This window comes from Opisthocomus hoazin, chromosome W (genome assembly GCF_030867145.1).
Source record: "Opisthocomus hoazin isolate bOpiHoa1 chromosome W, bOpiHoa1.hap1, whole genome shotgun sequence".
Lineage (NCBI taxonomy): Eukaryota > Metazoa > Chordata > Aves > Opisthocomiformes > Opisthocomidae > Opisthocomus > Opisthocomus hoazin.
The window spans coordinates 29656656-29667994 of record NC_134453.1 but is presented as its reverse complement, the minus strand read 5'-3'; the positions used below and the strand labels follow the sequence as shown (position 1 = coordinate 29667994).

At 47.5% G+C, this 11339-nt stretch overlaps 1 long non-coding RNA gene across 1 annotated transcript; it reads right to left on the bottom strand.

Moving 5' to 3' along the window:
* Positions 1-3512: 3512 nt before the first annotated feature.
* LOC142365656 (uncharacterized) lies at positions 3513-11124 on the bottom strand. The gene is made up of 4 exons (XR_012766528.1): positions 10946-11124; positions 6354-6426; positions 5326-5457; positions 3513-4683 (listed from the first exon to the last, which is right to left on the bottom strand). It is a non-coding gene; the product is annotated as an uncharacterized LOC142365656 (long non-coding RNA).
* Between the last annotated feature and the right edge of the window lie 215 nt (positions 11125-11339).

Genomic DNA, 11339 nt, shown 5'->3' with positions numbered 1-11339 from the left:
TGGCTTGACTCACCTTCTCCTTCAACGGCTTCAGCAACTCATCGTATAGGGCTCCACACAACACCCTTCCACCTTTAATGTTTTCCCACAATACGACAGGAGCCATCCGTGAACAGGGCATACTGCTTCTCATCTTCTTGTAGTTTATTATATGGTGGAGCCTCTTCAGCACGTGTCACCTTCGCCTCTGGTGACATTCCGAAGTCTATGCCTTCTGGCCAGTCCATGATTACCTCCAGAATCCCTGGGTGACTGGGGCTTCCCTTTTCCTGCCCACTGTTTGATCAGCACGACCCACTTACTCCACATAGCATCGGTGGCATTATGCATAGAGGGGACCCTCTGTTTCAACATCCAGCTCAGGACCGGCAATCGTGGTGCTAGGAGGAGCTGTGCTTCAGTGCCGACCACTTCTGAAGCAGCTCCAACGCCTTCATATGCTGCCAGAATCTCTTTTTCAGTGGGAGTATAGCGGGCCTCGGATCCTTTGTATCCCCGGCTCCAAAACCCCAGGGGTCGACCTCGAGTCTCCCCTGGTGCTTTCTGCCAGAGACTCCAGGTTGGGCCATTCTCCCCGGCTGTGGTGTAGAGCACGTTTTTAACATCTTGCCCTGACCGGACTGGACCAAGGGCTACGGCATGCACTGTCTCCCGTTTAATTTGTTCAAATGCCTGTCGTTGCTCAGGGCCCCATTCAAAATCATTCTTCTTCCGGGTCACGTGGTACAGAGGGCTTATAGTCTGGCTGTAATTTGGGATGTGCATCCTCCAAAAACCCATAGCACCTAAGAAGGCCTGTGCTTCCTTTTTGCTGGTTGGTGGAGACATAGCTGCTATTTTGTTGATGACATCCATTGGGATTTGACAGCGCCCATCCTGCCATTTTATCCCCCCAAACCGGATCTCTTGCGCAGGCCCCTTTCTCAAAAACTTCCTCCGCGGTGTCACTCCATACAATGATGTCATCGATGTACTGCAGATGTTCTGGAGCTTCACCCTTTTCCAGTGCAGTCTGGATTAGTCCATGGCAAATGGTGGGACTGTGTTTCCACCCCTGGGGCAGTCGATTCCAGGTGTACTGGACGCCCCTCCAGGTGAAGGCAAACTGTGGCCTGCACTCTGCTGCCAAAGGGATGGAGAAGAATGCATTAGCGATGTCAGTGGTGGCATACCACTTGGCTGTCTTTGACTCCAGCTGATACTGAAGTTCTTTCATGTCTGGCATGGCAGCACTCAGCGGTGGTGTGACTTCATTCAGGCCACGGTAGTCTATTTTTAGTCTCCACTCTCCAGTAGATTTTCTCACTGGCCATATGGGACTATTAAAGGGTGTGAGCGAGTTTTGCTGATCACTCCTTGACTCTCCAGCTGGCGGATCAGCTGATGAATGGGGAGAAGGGAGTCTTGGTTAGTGCGATACTGTCGCCGGTGCACCATTGTGGTAGCGATTGGCACCTGTTGTTCTTCAACCCTCAGCAACCCCACAACGGAAGGATCCTCCGAGAGACCAGGCAAAATGGACAGCTGTTTAAATTCTTCTGCCTCCAAAGCAGCTATGCCAAAAGCCCACCGATACCCCCTTGGGTCCTTGAAATACCCTCTCCTAAGACAGTCTATCCCAAGGATGCACGGAGCCTCGGGGCCAGTTACAATGGGGTGCTTCTGCCACTCCTGCCCAGTGAGGCTCACTTCAGCCTCCAATACAGTCAGTCTGCCCCCCTGGAAACTGGAGCGGCATTTTTCCTAGAAGAATCCCCTTTAGTGATTGTTTTACCTCGCAATTCACGCACTCGTGCCTCTAGGGTTGAGATAGGTTTTCCATTCCACTCCCTCATGTCCTCTCCGTGGTCACGCAGGTAGAACCACAGGGTGCCTTGTGGTGTATATCCTCTGTATTCTCTCTCCTGAGCAGAGAAATGCTTGCCCCTAATAGCTGAGATGATGGCCTGTACAGGTGGGGAGTAGGACATATTGTTTTCGAGTGGCTGGACCTTCTGGGACAATTTCTCCATGGCTGAGATGAGGGAGGAACAGAGGCTTTCTTCATATTGCCGGCATCGGACAGCCACCTCACCCACTGTTGGTGCCTCTTCACCTCTCCAGTCTACTATTGCCAGTGAGTTGGCATATGAGGATGGTGCGCTCCGCACAAACTTCCTCCACATGTGTCGTGTGCACCGGACTTCATCTGGGTCTGTGGGTAACTGCTCATCGTCTGTGTCATAGTAAACCAGCTCCCGCACAGCTAATTCCCTCAAGTACTGAATACCCCTTTCCATATTGGTCCACTTGCCAGGATAACATACAAAATCCTCACTGAAGGGGTACCTCTCCTTCACACCTGACAGAAGCCTCCTCTAGAGGCTGAGGATTTGTGCCTTTTTCCCAATGGCCTTGTCAATGCCCCCGTCCCTGGCCAGGGATCCCAGCTGCTTGGCTTCCTTGCCCTCTAATTCCAAGCTGCTGGCCCCGTTATCCCAGCACCGCAGCAGCCGGGTGACAATGTGTTCGCCTGGGTGGCAGCTGAAATCTTTCCGCATGTCTCGCAGCTCACTCAGGGACAGGGACCGGGTGATGATCTCTGTCTCCATCTCCTGTGATGACCCTGGCTCATTGTCATCCCTCCCGGAGCGATCTGCTCTCTTTGCGTCTTTAGTTTTACAGGGGCGACTGCTACCAGCATGGGTTGCTTTTTGGGCTCAGTCGCGATGCCTGCTGCCAGAGCTGGAGCTGGAGCAACCGCCATGCCCGCCGGGGAAGCTGAGGCAGCGCCAGTGTTTGCGGCAGCATCAACGGTGGTGCCAGTCGGGGGGGCTGTGACTGCCTCCTGGGCTGGAGGGGCTGCAGGGACGGATGAGGGGGCAGCGCCAGTCGCAGTGCCTGCCACTTCATTTCCCCCCCTCTTCCCATTTAGAGCACTGAATCAGGTTGAATAGGGCTCAGTAGGCGTGGGTCAGACCCCAGCACGTCACAGTGATTTGTGTCTCTCTGGAATTCCGAGAGTGGCAGCCCACTTTTTGCAGATATTCTCCTAGTTTGTCTGGATTCTGCACTTGTTCAGGGGTGAGTGCCCTCACACCGGGGGTGCCCACTGTCCTAGGTACTTGCCCATGCTGTCCCACACACCCAGCCACTCACAGCTATCCAGCCCTGGGGCAGGTCTCTGCATGATGTTCTTAACTACTTGTTTAACCCTAAACAAAACCTGCAACCCATTCAGGAGGCAGAACAATAGGAGCATGCTGGCCTGAGCATCTCACGGGTACTTGAAATTCTCAAAAGCTGTCATGACTAGTCTGAAGGAGAGAGGAGGGGTGAAAGAGTGGGGGAAGGTATCCCCTCCAGTTTTCCCCACAGAGTGGGTTTGATTACTAACAAATTCTAAGACATAGGATCCGAGGTATGGAAATGACCGCAGTGACGCAATCAAATACAAGCCTAATTTCATGCACAGTGATGTTATTATGTCATAAGTTGATATTACACAGTGCAGCAGAATTGTCATCCTGATCTTTTTCCCAGTGATGATGAGCAGCATGGCAGTGAACACATACTGCAGGTACGTGTTTACATACCACAGCCACTTGATCAAAGTCAGCAACATTTTTTACTGGCGACTATTTAACTAACACAATAAATGTGTACAACTAACTATAGCAAAATCTAAGAAAGTTGTTTCAACACACTCTGCTCAGCCCTGCCGTTATCCCCATCCCATTTCTGGGTGCCAAATTTAATGTTATAGTTTGGCTTTGGCCGGCAACAAAAGAGCCACGTGGCCACTCCACCGCCCCTCCCCCTGCCGGGGTGCGGAGGAGAATGGAATGAAAAGGCAGAAACTGGTGGGTCGGGATAAGGGCAGTTTAACAGAACAGCAAACAAAGCGAACAGTAACAGCAACAATATGGATAATAACAATACAACAGTAACAACACAAACAGCAGAACACACAGAGCCGCTCTCACTGCCCGCTGCCCCGCGCGCTTCCCAGCCACGACTGCCTTCCTGCTGCCCAGCTCCCCCCAGCCAGAATCCAGCATGACGGCACATGGTATTGAATACCCTGTTCTGTTTGGCCAGGTTGGGATGCCTGACATGCGGAAAACGCACTCCACAATCTGTAAGATTGTAAAGTAGGTATGTTTATTCGGCACCGGGTGGCATGGAGGGTAGCCCCATCAAAGTCATGCGCGCCGAGCAGCAACTTGTCTCTTCAGCTTATACAATCAAGTATTACGTATGCATTAGATTTCTCAGTACACCTATACATATGCATAACCTATCCCCGCTTCGTATTAAAATTAGTTCCAAGGGGTCATTTCCATAGACTCCTCCCGACTGCGCTTGCGCAGTGCCTCCTGGTGGTGGTCGTTGGGGGTCGTGGGGATGAAGATAGGTGACTCCTCTTCGTCACCGCTAGTTGACCTTTTGTTCTTGCGCAGACTCAGTTGTTTCCTGGCTTCCATCCAAACTATGGGGTCTGTCTTAACCGGTTTGCTCTGGGCGTTCTGCCAAAGTCCTCTGTTGCAACTGATAAAGTCCTTATTTTTCTCTTGTTCAGAAAATCTCAAGGACATCATGACCTTCGCTGATACAGAATGTTCCCACAATTCCCCCTTTTTTGTTTTCAATGACCAAGGCATGTAGTTGTTGATATTGTCGTTGAATCATTCCCTGAATACGCTGCAAGAAACAAGGTAATATCATAACAACAATCAAAATCATCAATAATACCATTCCTCCCCTGAGGATTAATTCTTGTAACCACCCTGTAATCCCCCATCCTGACAAGACTCCTCTCAACCAATCTGGGACCTTTTCGCATTTCAAATGCTTAGCCCAATCCTTTAATTGTTTTAATTGTTTGTGAATGGACTCCGAATGATCTGACAAATTCATACAACACATTCCTTCAAAATCCTCACATCCATGTCCCCGAGCTAACAACAAGAAATCTATGGCTGCTCTATTCTGAAACATTGTGTGCCTCACTGAATTTACATCTATTGGTAATTCTGATATTAACGCTGACATTAAATTCACTTACTTTGCCACCCAACATGACAACCTATCTATGCTACCTAAAGCTTTACCGACACCTACATGTGAAGAAAACATAGCTACCAATACTCTCATTGCTTCACCCCAATTATCTACCTCTGAGTTTTTAAAATGCCAGTGACATTCACATACTCCATAAGATCTCTAAAATCATTCACCGCCTTTCCAATAAGACATGTTCTAAATGGATCTCCGGATGTGGCTGATGACAAACACAATGAGTCTTGCCCTGTTAGATTTGCAAAAGGCACCCATAAGTTTTGCCTTGTTTGGATGGTCCATGGTCCTGCTGCCGTTGTCGTGATGATCACTGCTCCAAAGATGATCCATTCAACAACATTTCCTTTTTAACCGCTGGTTTCACCCATTTTGCCAGGATCCACGTAGGTCCACTATCTGTAATGACACAAGCATAGCCTCTTCCCCATGTTACTAATTGGAATGGTCCTTCCCATTTTCCTTCCTTGTTTTTCACTAACACTTTAAGTTGCTCTTTATATGTTGACATTCCTGTTGACATAGCTTGCATACGTTTCACAATAGGAGGAATAACATCTTCCCCTGCTAATCGTAAAAAGTTCGTCACATATTGTACTGTCATTAATCTGTTTACTGGTGTCTCCCCAGATTCCCCCTGTTTTTGTTTCTGCAAATAATGTTTTAAAGTTTGGTGTGTACGTTCTATAATTGCGTGGCCTGTCGGAGGGTGCGGAATGCCAGTAACATGTTGTACTCCCTAAAGGAAGGGGTTAAAAGGGATTTTTGTAGAAGTAGCATTGCCTAATAGTTGCGTTGCATTTAAAGAGAACTGATAGTTCCTATCCATTGTGTAAATTAACTGAAGCAGAGAGTCTTGCATCTCCATACAAAGGGGTCAGTTCCTGATAGGGGCTGGGAGTCGCCGAGAACCGGTCAAGACCGACCCTGCTGTATGGATGGGACCCAGAAGAGAACTGAGTTTGCGTAGAAACAAAGGTCAATCAGCAGACACCGTGATGAAGAGGATGGGCCTTCATCTTGGGACCCCCAACGACCACCACCAGGAGGCACTGCGCAAGCGCAGCTGGTAGGAGTCTATGGAAATTACTTCTTGGGACTAATTATAATATGGAAATTATTTCTTGGAACTGATTTTAATATGAAACGAGGATAGGTGCATATGTATAGGCATATTGGGAAATCTAATGTATATGTAATATTTGATTGTATAAATTGAAGAGACAAGATGCTGCTCGGCGCGCACGACTTTGGTGGGACTACCCCTCGTGTTGCCCGGCGCCGAATAAACATACCTACTTTACAGTCTTACAGATTGTGGAGTCTGTTTTCCGCATGACTGTAGAGGAACGGGATAAAAGCAGATTGCTGTAATAAACAGAAGAGAAAAATGCTGAAGTAAACAGGACTTATGAATGTGCTGAAGGACCCAAGTACATGATCAGGAGTTAAAAATTATTTTAATGGTAACCAAGCGTTTATCTGAATTGCACCTTAATGCTATTGTGCATTCGTTGTAAAAGAATCAATACCGTAAGTGAGATCTATTCAATCCGCTTATATTGGTTCTATGTATAATATGCGTAACACAAAAGGCACTAGAGGCAACTGTGAAGAAAATATTTGTGATGCAACTAACACAAATTGAGCAAATGTTTTTAAAGCAATGATAAGATAGCTTAGCTTTTTATTGAAAGAAAAGGGGGGAGATGTTGGGGTTGATGTAGCTTGAGAGTTAGCATGACTAGGCCGCTTAAGCAAAACAGTTAGCATAACTGAACAGACCGCTGGAAAGGGCAGGTAAGAATAGCAATTGAGAAAGTTCTGATAGTGCACATGATGTGGGTCAGCAAAAACAAGATGTGTTCAAGGACGTGGAGGCAGTCTGTTGCTATTGGTGTTAGTGCATAGTTACCAATCATAAGGGAATATGGGGCACGTGAACAGCGCGTGATTTATGTCTGTAGCCTATCCGAATAAGCATGATCACGTGTACAGATATGGAAAATGTATATAACCACGCAAGTGGAGCAATAAAGTGAACTGACTGTGCATTGCATCAATGTGTGAGAGTCATTCCTGTCCCTGCATGGATGCTGAAACTTGGCACACGTCAGTTTTGGCGAGCCAGCCAGGAGATCTCTACTCGACCGTGGGAGCAACTGTGGAGCGGACGCTCCTAGGCTCGCCCCGGGCACTTTCCTCGGAGGAGCCTCCGCTGCCGGCCACTCACCCGGAGAGCAGACAACAACTTCCTGAAGCCGCGGATATAAACGGTATGTTTTGTAGGGAAGGACCTGTAGGTCGTATGCGTGGCCGGGGCTGCTGGTAAATCGCACTGAGACGTCTGGCGTGCAGCATAGTCCCCGTGGGGAAAGGGTGCCCTGGTAAGGAAGGGGGGGGTTTGCTGACCAATAGAGCGGCCACTAGTGATTTTGAGGGTAGATCAAGCAAACCCGAGGTCACCGCTGCATCCCAGTGTCGGGAGCCAGGACGGACCTGCTAATGTTCGATATAGAAGAAACAGGAGAAGGGTAAGCGGACCTCCGCGCAATTGCGTTCGGGTGGTTTTTGTATGAATGCTAGCTGTAACTGTGTTTGGGTGGTTTTTGTATGAATGCTAACTGAAGTGATAATGTTATATTTGAATGCTCGGGGATTTTATGTTAAAAGTTTTGTCTTTGTGCGTGTGTATGTGTGGTTGAGACGCAGCATTGCTGTGAAGTGAGTGGGAGTCCCGATCTGTGGTTCTGTAACTCCGCGAGGAGCACGGCCAGAGACGGACAAAGCGCTTGGGATAATTATAAAGCTTGTAAATCTTGTAACGTGCAACTTGGGCTGCGGTAGTGCCTAACCACTCTCCTAAGTGATGGGGAACGGGAACTGGTTAATTATTAAAGTGGCAGAGCAAAGGAAATCACTCCTTAGGTGGTTTGGACTCGAACCTTGGGAGTATTTGAATGAGGGGGGGGATTGGATGCAAAGGGGAGAAGAGATGTTTTATTTGAAAGGGGCATACGTGACTCCCGCAGGGTGGAAGGTAGCCTTAGATTGGGAACAACCTCCAGAAATCCTTATAAGTCCTGGGGTTGGTGGGCAAGCAGGAATAATTCCCTGCTTCGCATGCGGGCTAGCTCCTAAATTATATAAGAATTGGCACCAAGCTTGGGTCCTGTTGAAGTGTAAATCTTGTGATAAAAAGTGGTACTGTGCATCTAGGAGGTGAGAAGCGCAGTGTCCTAAGTGCCTTCCCCAGACCCCATGGTTTTATAGTTGGGAAAGAACTCACCAAGAAATTGAGGTAGTGAAGCTGGTGTGCAGAAGGGAAAAATTGATTCTGGAAATTTGGGATGTGTGGGAGAAAGATTGGGAAGAAACTATAACGAATTGTAAGAAACGATTCGTGTGGAAACTTATTAAAAGAATAGCAAAAGACAAATTAAAGGGGCAATAAGACGTGAAATGGGTAACAATCAGGGAGGAATTTTGAAAAAGAGTCCTTTAGGCTGTGTGCTCACTCACTGGAAAGACATTGTTGGGACCGGAGGCATAGAAAGTAAAAGGACCCTTATCAAATATTGCAATCAATGGTGGCCTCTACATAAACTGGAAAATGGGGCCGAGTGGCCATTAAACGGATCAATAAACTATAATGCTCTCTTGCAATTTTTGACGAGAGAAGGAAAATGGGATGAAGTCTCATATGCAGATATGTTTTTCACCCTCCAAAACCATCCAGAGTGACAAAGGGACTGTGGAATGATACCACCACAGGACCCCATGATACTCGCACTTGAGCGAGAAAATAATAAAGAACTCAGAGGTAAACTGAGGCGGTATTGTTCGTCATGTAGCATTGGGCAAAGATGTACTAATCTAACTGACTTGTTTAAGCCTCCCCCTCAACCACAGGAAAGGATGCGAACTCGGATGAAATCCCCACTCCTCCAGACAGCCCTGTATATTCCCGGACTAGGATTTCCCCCTCCAAGACCCAAAGTGGAATGCTAACAGGTCTGCTCACATGGAGAGACTGCAGGCATGCCAAGAGTGGAATTTTAAAGGAATGGAAAGGGCCATTCCCAGAACCATAAATTGGTCAGCTTTATATGCAGTTCAACAAGGTCCTTCCGAGTCCCCATCCGAATTCCTGGATTGATTGAGGGATGTAATGCGCCGTAACACACTGCTGGATCCTGGGTCAGAGGTAGGAATACAACGACTAGTCTCCCTATTTTTGGATCAGTCTACAGGAGACATTAGGCGCAAACTCCAGAAGTTGCGTCCTACAGAAAGTAGGAACTTGAAAGTCCTGCTGGATGAAGCATGGAGAGTGTTCAGCAATAGAGAGGAAGGAACAACAAGAGGTAGAATTTTTGGTTGACACGGGGGCAACATACTCGGTTATGAATCAAGCCTTGATGCCCCTGGGGAGTGACTATATCATGGTAAAAGGGGCAACTGGCCAAAGTGAAAAGGCATACTTTTGTAAACCTTTGAAGTATAAATTAGGAAAACAATGGGGCATCCACAAATACTTGTATATGCCCAATTCCCCAAAGGCACTTCTGGGAAGGGATTTGTTGGAACAATTGGGCGCAAAAATTACACTTGAAAAAGGAGAAATTACTCTGGAGGTGAAGGATCGACAATATATCCAGGTACTGAGTCTATTTCTAACCAGTCCTCCCACAGAAGGAAAAATTCCCGAGGAGATCCTAAACCAGGTATACCCTGGGGTATGGGCCACTGATGTCCCTGGAAGAGCGAAGAATGCTCTACCCGCTGAAATTAGACTCAAAGAAGGCTGGCAACTGGTAAGAGTTAAGCAATATCCCCTAAAACAGGAAGATAAGGAAGGAATCCGGCCAGAGGTAGAAAGATTTTTACAATTAGGATTATTGAAAGAGTGCGAGTCGGATTTTAACACCCCTATACTACCTGTCCATAAACCTGACGGATCGTACCGGGTGGTCCAGAATCTGCGAGCTGTAAACAAAATAACAGAGGACCTCTACCCAGTAGCAGCAAACCCATATACTTTGTTGACTGTATTGGCTCCCAAATTAACCTGGTTTACTGTTTTAGATTTGAAAGATGCCTTCTTTTGCCTCCCTCTCCATGAAGCCAGTCAGAAATTACTCACATTTGAATGGAAGAACCCCAAAAGTGGTCGAAAGACTCAGCTCACTTGGACGGTGCTGCCACGAGGATTTAAGAACAGTCCTCAAAAGACTTGGAGTCCTGGGAAATCCCGTCTGAAGAAGGGAAATTACTACAGTATGTGGATGACATCCTGATTGCCACCAAAACTGAAGACGGTTGTATCACTTGGACGGTGAGTCTACTAAATTTCTTGGGGCTCCAAGGGTACCGGGTATCTAAGAAGGCGGCCCAGGTAATGCAGCACGAGGTGATTTACTTGACATATGAGATTAGTGCTGGACAAAGAACTTTGGGACAGGCCCGTAAGGAGGCAATACGCCAAACTCCGAGACCTCAGACAGTGAAAGAGTTACGGACTTTCTTTGGAATGACCGGGTGGTGCCGGCTGTGGATTTATAATTATGGACTACTTGTTAAACCACTATATGCACTAACAGCTACTGGACAAAGTCACCTTAATTGGAACAAGGAGACCATGCAAGCCTTTGAACTACTGAAAAAGGCTCTGATGTCGGCCCCTGCCTTAGGGCTCCCAGATGTGAGTAAGCCGTTTTTCCTTTTCTCTCACGAGAAGCAGGGGATTGCTCTGGGGATACTAGCACAAGATCTGGGTCCTTATCGACGAGCAGTTGCTTATCTCTCCAAGCAACTGGATGCAACTGCGAAGGGTTGGACTGGATGCAGCTGTAATATTAAATATACAGGAAGCCCGAAAATTTACCTTGGGCCGGAAAATGACTGTCTTGGTGTCCCACACAGTATCCGCAGTACTGGAGGCAAAAGGAGGACACTGGCTTTCTCCACAAAGATTCCTGAGATATCAGGCCATACTGGTAGAGCAGGATGATGTGGAGATTATGGTTACTAACATTGTCAACCCAGCTTCCTTTCTCAGTGGAAACACAGGAGAACCAGTGCATCATGACTGCTTGGAGACCATTGAAGCAACCTATGCGAGTCGCCTGGATCTGAGAGACAGCCCTATGGAAAATGGAGAAAACTGGTTTACAGATGGAAGCAGCTATGATCTGAGTGGTAAGAGACACGCGGGGTACGCTATTACCACCAGTCAAGAAATCATAGAGTCAAGACCTTTGCCCATAAACACCTCTGCG